The sequence below is a fragment of the Schistocerca nitens genome, chromosome 2 (assembly GCF_023898315.1).
Source record: "Schistocerca nitens isolate TAMUIC-IGC-003100 chromosome 2, iqSchNite1.1, whole genome shotgun sequence".
NCBI lineage: Eukaryota > Metazoa > Arthropoda > Insecta > Orthoptera > Acrididae > Schistocerca > Schistocerca nitens.
In genome coordinates, this window is record NC_064615.1 from 742,256,429 (window position 1) to 742,269,848 (window position 13,420).

General features: G+C 44.1%; 1 protein-coding gene and 1 pseudogene across 1 annotated transcript in view; one reads left to right on the plus strand and one right to left on the minus strand.

Annotated features, from left to right (window-relative positions):
- LOC126236959 (cubilin) overlaps nt 1-13,420 on the minus strand; it is a 1,328,660-nt gene that overhangs the window by 1,007,789 nt on the left and 307,451 nt on the right. The gene's annotated exons all lie outside the window — the stretch shown is intronic.
- On the plus strand, nt 4,029-4,146 carry LOC126238421 (5S ribosomal RNA; annotated as a pseudogene).

The following is a 13,420-nucleotide window of genomic DNA, read 5'->3' on the forward strand; positions in this document are numbered from 1 at the left end:
ATTTCCGAAATTTAACGTCCCATGTGTTTACCTCCAAATACGAATCCGCTTTCAAAGACTTTTAATTCCCGTCGTGCGGCCACAATAACGTCGGAAAATTTTTAACATGGATCACCTGAGTACAAATGACAGCTCCGCCGATGCCTTTTCTGTAGACGATACTACTGCCAACCTACGACTTTTATCACACCAGTGTATTTAAGTGATTAACGTTTCAGGATCACAGGTTAATGTAAACGTCGGAAAAGCCACTGCAGATCTGAAATGCTGGTGCATTTATAGCCGGTGTAACCACCAGAATGTTGAATGCAAGCATCCAGACGTGCATGCACTGTGTCTAACAGGTCCCGTAAGTCAGTTTGGGGGATGAAGTTCCATACCTTTTGCACATGGTCCGTTAACACAGGGGCGGTTAATGCTGTTTGCGAATGACACTGGAGATGCCCCGATGATGTTCCATATGTGCTAGACTGGAGACAGATCTGGTGATCGAGCAGGCCAAGGCAACATGTCGACACAGTGTGGAGCATTTTGCGTTATAACAGTGGCATATGGGCGAGTGTTATCCTGTTGGAAAACACCCCCTGAAATGCTGCTCATGAATGGCAGCACAACAGGTCGGATCCCAGGATTGACATACAAGTTTGCAGTCAGGGTGCGTGGCATGACCACGAGATTGCTCCTGCTGTCATACGAAATCGCATCCAGATGTAGGTCTAGTGTATCTAGGCTACAGACAGGTTGGTTGTAGGCGTTTACCTGACCTCCTCCTTACCGCCTTTCATCAGGAAACAACAGATCTCCACCCGCCTTCCAACAAGCACTCGCTTGACACTGTTGCACTCGCAAACGGCGGTGGTTTCGGCTCAGTGGAATGCACGCTACAATTGTAACAAGTGTGTGTGTCAGTGTGGTGCCAATTGCTGCTCGAAATGTTGGTGCAGACGCAGTACGATGCGCCAAACACGTACACCGCATTCGATAGTCTTGCTTCACGGTAGTGCTATGTGGCCTTCTTGTGACCGTACACTCTCGTAACCACCGCTACCACCAACCACGTACAGTGGCTATATTTCTGCCCAGTCTTTCTGCAATATCGCAGAAGGAATAACCAGCTTCTCGTAGCCCCATTACAGATCTCGTTCGAACTCAGTTAGCTGTTGATAATGGCGTCATCGTCGTCTTAAAGGCATTCTTATCTAACATCAACTCACTATATCCATTCTCAAAGGTAACTAAGGTTACAGCGTGTATTTTAAGCAAAGCTACTAGCGCCACTTTTATGCGAGTGACGAGTCATTTGAATAGACGTCATCTTCCAGATGTAGAAACACGCCTACCAACTTTTGTGTCCCTCGCACAACTCCTTCCGTCAGTCTATAAAGATTTATTTCTTGACTCAATCAATAACCCCTTTCAGGCGTCTGTTCCCATCTTAACACGGCAGCCGCTACACATCATCTTGTCTCTTGTTACACTGCGGAGAAATAATTATTTCATCATTTATGTCAAAATTATATGTAAAACGCAAACTTTAAGAAGGGACAGCACGATGGGAGCTGTGTCAAGACATCAGAGAAAAATCTCTATGGGGTTTAAGGGAACGGTAGAGGGCAGAAAATTCTAGCGGAAGACAGATTACAATTTTCTTTTTATTTCACCGTCTAGCATTGTGGTCGTCAAACTTTCTTCCTCAGAAGCCAACACTGACAATGTGCAGTAGCACTAGAGGCCCCGACCTTATTATTAATTAATAATCTATATAAACTATTGCGGTAAGACCACCCTATAGACTAGCTATAGTAAATACGTAGCAAGAACAACATTATCAGTTGTTATATTGGTTTATTTAATCGTAAATGTAAACCTTGTAACTGACCTTTAATAAAAGGAGCAGAAACCACCAGCATCCGTGGAACTTTCCGTTTATGATGCGTCTGGTCGTAGTATAAACGACAATTGCCGCTGCTCCTTTTATTAAAGATATGGTGGTGATACCCTCTGAAAGCGACACCCGCGCTATGTTACAGAGGGACCTGAAAATGGTGAACTGTACCCCCAAAACTGCTTGGAATTAAATAAAATAAACACAAAAGCTGATAGTGTTGCTGTTGTTGCTGTACACGTAAATAAAACAGCTGCTGTCCCATTAATGATTAGAAGATGGACGTACCGAAAAAGCTATAGTTAGGGCGAGATAAGCTGACCGCAGGTCCATAAGTTCTGCTCGTTAGGAGTCGACACTACTCGGAACACATCGTGTCGATGGCGGTCTGTTTCATATTATTACCAACCTCAGCGATCTAACAGTTATGGCACTATACTTGCGTTGTGAAGTGTTGTCGGTTTCACTGTGTGTAAGTATTTGTACTTATATTTAAATTCATGCTAAATATGAGACACCATCACAAAAGTTTGATAAATGCCTGCTTTCCTGTGCTCACTGCATTGCCATAATTAATTCAGTGTTCCTTGCTGAAAATAGGTACGTCATTTGAAGACGATCGTAATGCGCTTTCTCGACTCCATCTGACGTCCGTGTCAAAATTCATAGCACAGTAGATGTTCGGCACGAGTCGCTACGCCTGTGAGTTGCTAGTTCAGGTAGACAAACAAGAAAACACTCCATCTCTCACATCCGCTGACACTACAATAGCCGCGCTACTTACCCCCTCTCCCCTGAGGTAAGCGAACAACTTTATTTAGCTCACTGCTGAATTCACCAGCATCAATTGAAATTAAGCACATTTTAATGTCTCGGTAAGTTTGTTACTGAGCAGGAAAACTACACTCTTAAGAAACTCTTAACGATCGTTGATGCTTTTGGATTCGGATATTGGCTGCTAGATGCGACATCATAAAATACAACTGAGAACCACAGGCCGCAGAAATGCTCGATTAGTGACCAAATACGTTTGCAGGCTGACGACCGCTGTTGTAGCCACATCAGTCTGATAATGCACAGTCTGATCAAATTAGACATTAATAAGCCATGTGTCCACACTTCGCCTGCATGGCGACTTGAAATCTGCCGGGGACACTTTCAAAGAGGTGTCTCAATATCTGCGGAGGAATGGCAGCCCATTCTTAGCTCAACAGCTGAGACCAGAGAAGATAGTGAAGTTGGACGCTGGGGTATAGAGCGAAGACGACGTTCTGACTCATCGCGAAACGGTTCCATATCGTGCAGGTCTGGACTCTCGGCAGGCCAGTCCATTTCAGGAGCGCCTTTGTCCACAAACCATTGTCTCACATATGCTGCTTTATGATGATACAAACATTGATCGCCTCAGAACTGTTACTGTGGTCTATCCATTACACAGCGCTGTAAAATGTGTTCATATCCTTCCGTATTTCGCGTTTTCTTACTACTTAGCGAGCGGCTGACGTAATATTACGGCGCTTGCGGGAAATGAGTAAGTGCGAAGGACATAATGTTTCGTCACACATGTTACGATGATTTTCTGTGGCTTCGTACTTTTTTTTTTGCGACTCCCGGAAGCATATGTGAGATCCGCAGGCTTTGCAAATGACGGTCGCGGTATCACTTGAAACTTGAACAATCCAGTTTTGAAACCTTTGTTATTGTCTCTTACTTCGAAGGCAGTAGGTGACGTTCAAGGTCTCTCTGTTTTGTGTGTTTTTCTGTTGGTTTTATGTTCAAAATGTGCAGTGAAGAGAAGACGTTTGGAGGAAACGATATACAACGCCCTTAACGACTCTAAAGATGATGAAAACAAAGTATCTGATGACGATTCAGAGTACACGGCACCTCAAAATTGTAGTAATTTTGCGTTTTTTTGAAGACGACTTGCTGCGTACGTATATCGTATTATTTTCACAGATTGTCTTGTTGTGAAGGATTCTCGTTTAGGTGTATCAGGAAATGAATGGGAGATAAGAGTCCAGTAAATGTAATATTGGACCGTGTATCTCTCCATGTTTCAGTTTGAATCTCACTGTATTTCACTATGACTTGTAAATTTTGCTGTAATCTTGTGTTTTGCGTGTTTCTTTAGATGGAAATTGCCAACGGCCCTGCCGCAGTGGTAACACCAGTTCCCGTCAGATCACCGAAGTTAAGCGCTGTCGGGCTGGGCTAGCACTTGGATGGGTGACCATCCGGTCTGCCGGGCGCTGTTGGCTAGCGGGATGCACTCAGCCCTTGTGAGGCAAACTGAGGAGCTACTTGATTGAGACGTAGCGGCTCCGATCTCGGAAACTGACATACGGCCGGGAGAGCTGTGTGCTGACGACTTTCTTTCTTTCTTTTGCTTGTGCCGTTTTTCCCCCTGGATACGCAGGGTCGGCATGGTTAATCGGATGTGGCAATGTTAGTTGAAGGGGTGACCAGATGCCCTTCCGGGGTGGCGCCCCATACCGACCGGGAAGGAATTAGTGCACCCCAACTGTCTGCGACTAGTGTAATCCATGGAATTGTGTGAAAGTGTTCAGATGTCTGCGAGCCGTGTAACTGAGGCATGACGTGGGGGCCAGCCCGGTATTCCCCTAGGGGGATGTGGAAAACCTCCGGCACACTGGCCCTCGTCGTTAATCCGCCGGGCGGATTCGATCCGGAGCCGGCGCGCCTACCCGAGTCAAGGAAGCAGCGCGTTAACGCGCTCGGCTAACCTGACGGGTAGCCGTGTGCTGACCACATGCCCCTCCATATCCGCATCCAGTAACGCCTATGTTCTGAGGATGACACGGCGGCCGGTCGGTACCGTTGGGCCTCCATGGCCTGTTCGGGAGGAGTTTATCTTTTTTAGATGGCAATTGGCTGTAAAAGAAATAAAAACAGAAAGATCACGTGTTTGCTTTCATATTTAAATACTAGAACTCCTTTTCTACTTTTTTCTGTAATAATTAAAGTTAAACTGAAGTTTCATCTGCGTAGATTTAACACTAGCGACACCAAAATATGTGTAACGAAAGTAGAATGCCTAATAAACCTAAAAAAGGTTTGAAATTCCACCCACGAATTATAAATTCACTTTGGTCAGTTCACAGATAATGGCAGCTACCTACGAGACCAGCAACATAATTGTTAAGCGCAATAAGGGGACCACGTCCTAACACGAAAACGCCTCTCATACCATAACATCATCTGCTCTTCACTGGGGGCACTGCACTTGATGGCCGGTGACGTTCTCCAGGAGTTCGCCCAACCCAAACACCTCCATCGGCTGCCGCATGGTACAGTGCGAGTCATCACTCCAAATCATTCGCCATGCACTGTCCAGTAGCACCGCTCAGCCGTTGTTCAGTACTGACTATAGAAAATTGTGGCTTATCAAAAGCTGCTCTACCGTTGCAGTCCCTTACGCACGGTCACTATGCCACTTGAACTGCTGGCAGCGCTTTTGAACTAACGAGTTATTCCTTCTGCGATTTCACGTGAGTTTTACAACCGACCACCGCAGTGCTGGATGGTCTCTGTCCGTCTGCATATGACGTCTGCCTGGTCTTGAACCAGGTGTGGCTGCTCTTTCGCGTTCCCTCTTCGCAGTCACAACACCAACAGTAGACTTGAGCAGCTGTAGGAGGGCTGGAATGCCACTGATGGATCTGTTACCTTGCCGATCTCCAATGACCACTCCACGTTCAAAGGCATTGAGTTCACCTGACCGAGCCGGCCGCTGGGCCGAGCGGTTCTAGGCACTTCAGTCCGGAACCACGCTGCTGCTACGGTCGCAGGTTCGAATCGTTCCTCGGGCATGGATGTGTGTGATGTCCTTAGGTTAGTTCGGTTTAAGTAGTTCTAAGTCTAGAGGACTGATGACCTCAGATGTTAAGTCCCATAGTGCTCAGAGCCATTTTTTGTCACCTGACCGACCCATTCTGCTGTTACTGCTCTCCCTGCGACAACACAACACTGTTCGCCTCGTTTTATACAGGCTTACCACTTCTCGTGAAATATAGTGGACAATTCCGCACGACGTAGGGGTGTCATATAATGTAGATACAATACAAAAATAATAGGTAGGATAGACAGTTAAATCTTGAAGTTTCTACAAGAGAAGAAGTCGATTATAATTTTGTAGACTCTAGTACTGGTTGCATGTAAGAGAGGCTTAACGATGTTGGCTGCTTTCTATTACTATTGTTGATAGATATCAGCAGCATGGTCTTAGCTTCTAGATAATTCGGGCACTCGAATAAAACGTGCTCCGCGTCTTAATAATGTATCATATCAACACTGTCTCATGTGGGGAATCGAATAACATGTAGCCTAAATACGTGATACAGGAATGATCAATGATTTAATCTACCGCCGCCTACCGCAGATACCTTCAAAGGGTCTGTTACTGAATTCAAACCAAGGTCTATTCGGAAGAAAAAAGGAAGGAAAGATGATTGGGTTTAAGGTCCCGTCGACATCGAGGTATTAGATACGGAGCACAAATTCAGCTTGTGTCAAGGATGTCGAAGAAAATCGGCCTTGCCCTTTCATAGGAACCATCCATGCATTTGCCTGAAGCTATTTAGGAAAATTATGGAAAACCTAAATCTGGATGGGCGGACGCAGGTTTGAACCGTCGTCCACCGGAATGCAAGTCCAGTGTGCTAATCACTGCGGCATCTCGCTCATTTAAGTCTGTTTGGGGTTTGTGGTTAGATTTGAGCGTAACAACGTCGTTTTATCTGTGAGCTCAGACCATTAATCTTTCCAGGTATCGAGCGTTCTTTTGCGAATGACATGTCGATATTCCGTAAAAGGAAGGTTATATTTAGACTCCTTCCATTGTGCACACTTTTGTTAGCCAAGTAAACAGCTTTCTCATTTCCTTTAATGCCAGAATGGGCTTTCATCTACATAAATGTAAGTTGATACTGTCTTCGTACGCACTAATAGCACATAGATATAACGTTGAGCAGATGTTCTTTAGTGGTATTCGAACGTTTACTCATAGATAGCGCTTGTATTATAATCTAGGATTGGGTACATCGGCTCATGTAATGCGGCATCGCTTTCAGAACTGGGATAGTCTCAAGAGATTACATCAGAGATTGGAAGCAACAGCTGCTTTCAGATGCAGATATTGGCACACGAGAAGGGGTAATTGCGGACCGCATCTGACCAGTCAGAAGACTCATGACGAATGCCCCCGTCCCCGCACCTCAGTAGATCACAAGAAGCCACCTCAACGTTTGTTTAACTAGAATCAGTGTATTTACTTAGAAAGACCAAGTATACTCTCTACTTGCAAAAACTATTGGTAAAAGGTAGACCTACGTTGGTCGAAAGCTCAAGTCTTCAGTGCCGTATCTTCTGCTTCTAGAGGTATGTAGATGACACTTTTTCCGTCCGGCCTCATGGACGTGATCCTCTCAACAGATTTTTGGACCACCTCAGCTGTCTTCATCCCAGCATTAAATTTACAATTGAGGTTGAAAGTGAACGGTTGCTTACATTTATGGATGTTGTGGTTTACAAAAAACAAGATGGTACTATGGGACATAGTGCTCACCGAAAGCCGACACACATCAATCGATTTCTGCATGCTACAGATTGCCACCCACCATATAAAGGCAATGGCGTGCTTAGTGCTCTGATACGCAGAGCACATGCGATTTCCCATTTAATGGCTGCTTTCAAAGAAAATTGATACTCGCAGAAGCAGATTCGTCGGGCTGCGGAGTTTGGGCCATCTCCTGACGTGCATAGATCTGTAGGATTTATTCCTTATGCTGAGTACTGAAAGGATTTTAATGAATTTTGACATTAAAGAGTGTTTTCAGTCTACCTTCCAAGATTAGCGAACTGTTCGGTTCTGTGAAAGATTATTTGGAGCCCAGGAAGCCTGGCACATATAAAATTCCATATCAATGTAGGAAGGCCCCTCGATTCACACCGTTCAGAGTAGGTGCGTGGAAAATCGCCGTCATGAGAGACTGCAACAGCCGGAAAAACCGGCAGAAGCAGAACACTGCTTAAAGAGGGACACGGATGAAATTTGACGAGTCGGTGATGGTTGGCAACAATTCCGGTTTTTGGAACGGTGTTTACAAACGGGCTATTGAAATTAGTTTGCCACCCAATTTGATTAATAGAGACAATGGCTTTTCTCTTAGCAGGACGTGAAACCCTGTACTATCGCGCCTCGAAACAGAACGTTCTTCGGTCCGACCACTCCCAGTGTTTGAAAATGGGCTTTGAGTGCGATATATCGTTGCCTCCGGTGTTCTACTAAGGACTGTGGCTCCTGCCCAGTCTTGGGGGGCAGCAACTCTGATGAGCGGCGTGTGTGCCTTGTACTGTATGGAGATCTGTACAGAACGTCGAATTGCAGTCTCGGCATTAGTTTCCTGCACGACTCAGCCGTAACGGCAGCAGCAGGAGCCTTATCCTGAAGATGGCGTACATTTGGGTCACAGAAATATTGAATCAAGTTGTTTCAACACCTGGCAGCAAATCCGAGAAGAATTTCAAGAACAACGTGTAGTATTTGAAATGTCAATGCAGACATCTGGAGACTAACATATATGGTTGATACCAATTTTGGCTTGAATAAAGAAGTAAATTTTTACAAAATAGTGACTGCTGGGTTTAATTTTCTCCAAATGTAGACAGAGGTGACAAAAGTTATGGGATACCTCCAAATATCGTGTCGGATCTCTCTGTGCGCTGCGTAGCGCAGCAGTTCGACGTGGCATGAAATATCGATCCATGCTCCCTCTATAGCTGTCCATAATTGCGAAAAGTGTTGCCGGTGCAGGATTTGTGCGAGAACTGACCTCTCGAGTATGTCACATAATCGCGAATAATTGTGGCCCGATGACAAGGCGCATTGTCATCCAAAAACAAAATCCCAGCGTCGCTTGGGACCCTGAATGGCTGCAAATGGTCTCCAAGTAGCCGAATATAACCATTTAGAATCAATGACCGGTTCAGTTTGACCAAACGACCCAGTCCATTACATGTAAACACACCATTATGGAGACAACACCAGCTTGCACAGCGCCTTGTGGGGTCTGCGTCACACTCGAACCCTACCGTCAGCTCTTACCAACTGAAATCGAGACTCATCTGACCAAGCTACGGTTGTACAGTCATCCAGGGTCCAACCGATACGGTCATTAGACCTGGAGAAGCACTGCAGGCGACGTCGTGCTATTAGCGAAGGCACTCGCGTCGGTCGTCTGCTGCCACAGCCCATTAACGTCAAATTTCGCTGCACTGTCGTAACGGATAAGTTCTTCATACGACCCACATGATTTCTGCGGTTGCTTGTGTCCTAGCACAAAGGCCGCTGCCCTTGGTCGTCAAGTGAAGCCTGTCAGCCACTGCGTTGTCTCTGGCGAGAAGTAATGCTTGAAATTTGGTATTCTCGGCACACTCTCCACACTCTGGATCTCGGAACACTGAACTCTCTAACAATTTTCGAAATAAAATGTCCCATGCGTCTAGCTCCAACTACTATTCCGCGTTCACATTTTTTAATTCCCGTCGTGCGGCCACAATCACGTCGGAAACCTTGTCACATGAATGACCTGAGTACAAATGAAGCTCCGCCGGTGCACTGACCTTTCATACCTTGTGTACGCGGTAATACCACCATCTGCATATGCGCATATCGCTATCCTATGACCTTTGTCGGCTCAGTCACCTCAGTGTATAATTAATGCAATGAGTCCAAAATAATTTATAACGTTGTTCCTAGCAGTACTACGCTTGTTATTAGGTGCGTCGAAGAAGTTAGGCGAATGCAATAACATAAAAAATTAAACAAAAAATACCCATCTCTCGCGTCTTTCAAACTAATTCCTATTGACAACACAAAATCACAACGTTTATGATGTTACTAATAGCTACCATCAGAACCTTCTTCAGGAATCAATAAAAGAATCGATCTCTCTCGCTCGGATGTAAATCGAAATGTGATCCATCCGGCTATAGTTTCCGACCATAATGATCCCCTACACCTCTTTCTGTGTTTGTGGTAGCACCACGTCTCTTTCCCCCTGCTGGCGATTTGTAGAAAATATTTATCTCTGTCAGACAGGTTAGTCAGGTCTTCTCATGCTGTCCGCTGCACTTCAATCAATTTTTGCTGCACAAACCGGGTGCTAATTTTCCGCTTACTCGCATTTCTGTGAACGATGGCTGTCACACTGTCCTTATAATTCTCAATTCATTTGATAATCAGTCTCAGATAATTGTTAGTTCTGAGTCACTATATATCACACTTACTCGATGTTATTTATCACTGTCCTCGTTAAAGATGACCAGAACGTAGAGCATCTTGAGCAGTTTCCTTTCTGACCGTGAAGTGCTCAAGGCAGTTCTGATTCTGTCCTACAGCTTTATCTTTTTGGACACTACGGTTTAGGTAAAAAAGTGTTTATTCTATAGAAGCATGCCATAAAAATTATCGACCTACGTATTCTCAAACATATATTCCCAAATGGCATTTGTGGTTGGCAACAAAAGTGAATTTAGGACGAACTCAGTCATCCACAACGACAATGTGAGGAGCAAAAAAGAATTTCTATACATACTATGAACCCCTCTTAGAGTTCAGAATAGAATTTCACACTCTGGTGCAAAATACTAACACGTCGCCAGTGGACATCGGGCAGGAAATTGAAAATCGCCAAATATTTAAACAAGAAGTAAAAAAACGCCTCATTAGCCACTTCAAAAAATTGTTCAAATGGCTCTGAGCACTATGGGACTCAACATCTGAGGTCATCAGTCCCCTAGACTTAGAACTACATAAACCTAACTACCCTAAGGACACCACACACATCCATGCCCGATGCACGATTCGAACCTGCGACGCTAGCAGCAGCGCGGCTCCGGACTGAAGCGCCTAGAACCGCTCGGCCACAAAGGCTAGCTTAACCACTTCTCCTACAACATATCTGAACACTAGAGCTGAGTAGTGTAAATTATATTACTTGTACAAGATCGATCCCGTTTTTACCAGTATGTAGACAACTAATAGTTATCTGCGCAAAGGTAAAACGATACTTTTGAAGGATTACATCTAAATGCATTTCAGGTGTTTAAAATGAGGAGCAGTGATATTTTTGAAATTAGATGTTCTTATTGTAACATACATATTCATGGTATAACAATAAGATATGGCCAAACTGTCAGGAAACTAACATCATAGATAAAGGAATAAAATGTATTGCAAGGACATGTGTAGGGAAACATTTTATTCCAACGTTAGCGCTCGCTTCCTACTTCTCTTCTTTATCTCATTCATTTTGGGAATACATATAAACAGAATGTACCAGCATTATATAAAACATTTTCATATATAAAATGTTCAAAATACCTGCTTGGTTCCGTTTGATTAGAGTGTACAGTTCTATCGGTGTTTGTTGTTCAAAATGAACAAAGGTAATGTTGACAAGTGACTCACTTCATGGCTTGCGTTGATATTTGATTCTCTTGATTGCTCTACTAGCATTAAGCACGTAGCATCAACTGTTTAGTGTTCATCACAGACTAGTTCCCGATACAGCGCAATGGAACTGTCCTCAAATTCGGAGTTGGTACTTATCCATTTTTTTGCACGGATTAGCAGGCGGTAATGGCCGAGGCGCTCAATACTTCCATTTGGAGAGGTTTCTAAAACGACAACGCCCCGTTAGGAGTACGTTTGAAGTAACTGATCGTCGCCTTAAGTAGCATGGGATGCTTAAGCCTACTATTCTGGACAGGAGTAGGCCTAGAAAGACGAGGACGTCTCAGCTGGAGGAGGAGTCTTCATGCCGTTGACGACAGTCTTAGTTTCAACATGAAGGCAGTTAGCTGCAACAGGTAACAGTGACCACGAGGCTTCCTGGAGAGTGCTGCTGTATTTCTAGCGTGTGCAGCGCCTGCACGCACTATTGGCAGATGATTTGCCGTGCGGGTACACTTCCGTGAATGGTTCATTCAACAATGTACCAATCTTTACTTTAGTACAAATGTGCTGTTCAGAGATGAGGCTTTGTTTCAAAGTATATGATTAACGTACTGAAGAGCTGTGCCGGCCGGAGTGGCCAAGCGGTTTAAAGGCGCTACAGTCTGGAACCGCGCGACCGCTACGGTCGCAGGTTCGAATCCTGCCTCGGGCATGGATGTGTGTGATGTCCTTAGGTTAGTTAGGTTTAAGTAGTTCTAAGTTCTAGGGGACTGATGACCTTAGAAGTTAAGTCCCATAGTGCTCAGAGCCATTTGAACCATTTGAAGAGCTGTAGAAGCTAAACTACAACGAGGAAAAATGCGTTCTCACACCAACTTCCTTATAACATATTTTCTTCGTCTACGTGTGAGGAATGTTTCCTGAAAGTTTAGCTATACATTTTTTTTATATCCTTTGTAAAGTAAACTAGAAGTAGTTACCATAATTATCACTTTGAGTCGGTTAGTGCTAGTCATAATCCGTTGCTAACATACTTTCCAGAAGCACCTAGCAGTGGTTGCTTCTGCCTGTTGGTATATACTACTTTGGTAATGGTCCTGACGGAACACGGTGTGTGAATGAATGAATGAAAACTGCTTTTTGTTCACAGAACGTCTTTTGTGTATATTTTAAATGATATCCAAGGCATATCCCCCACCGTTATTCGCAATTTATAGCAAACTCTAATATTTGTGCGTTGCTCCATTGCACAACGACACGATTCCTCACACTTGCTTCGTTCTACTGGCTGCAGCAGACAACTCTTCTGCAGAGTGTGTTCCTCTTTACTCCGCGCTTACCGGTTTGTCCCTCCAAGCTCTTGACTGTGCTCCTGCCTTTAACACATTGTCTCCATATGAATAGGTCACTTCTTCAAACTTTCAAACGCACCACGTATTTTTTGAAAATCTACACATTATTATCACTAGTAATTCCAATCTAACTCTTCATACATCTGGAAAGAGCACTGAGGAACAGGTTATAAACGATGGTTACTGCCCTTATAAGCAGGGATATTTCTACCGTAAACTTCCTCTTCTTCTCACTCGTAAATAGAAGAAAGAACGTTGCTTACAGTTTAACGTTCCGTTGACGACGAGGCAATTACAGGCGAAATAAAATCTCGGTTTTAGGACATCAGGGAAGGACTTCAGTTGCAGCAAGAACACAGTCTAAAGTAAACTAATGTTTTGCTTAAGAGAGCTCGAGTAGTACGCTCTTGATTGAATAATGACGACAAGCAAAAATAAACATAGCAGTCTCGTATTCTTTAACTAGTAGGTTGATTGTATGTGTCAAGCTATGCGACAGTCCCATGGTCGTTCAGTATCCGTATGAGAAAATTACTACGAAAATGAGAGCGCATCAACATAGATTTAAGCGATACAAAAGTCTAATTGACAAACGAAAGCTGAATGAAGCCAAAATTCTCGCATGAGGAGTAATTTGAGAAGCGTTCAGTGAATTCAGAAGAAAAATCTTCACCATTTATCTCACCAGAAATACTACTAATT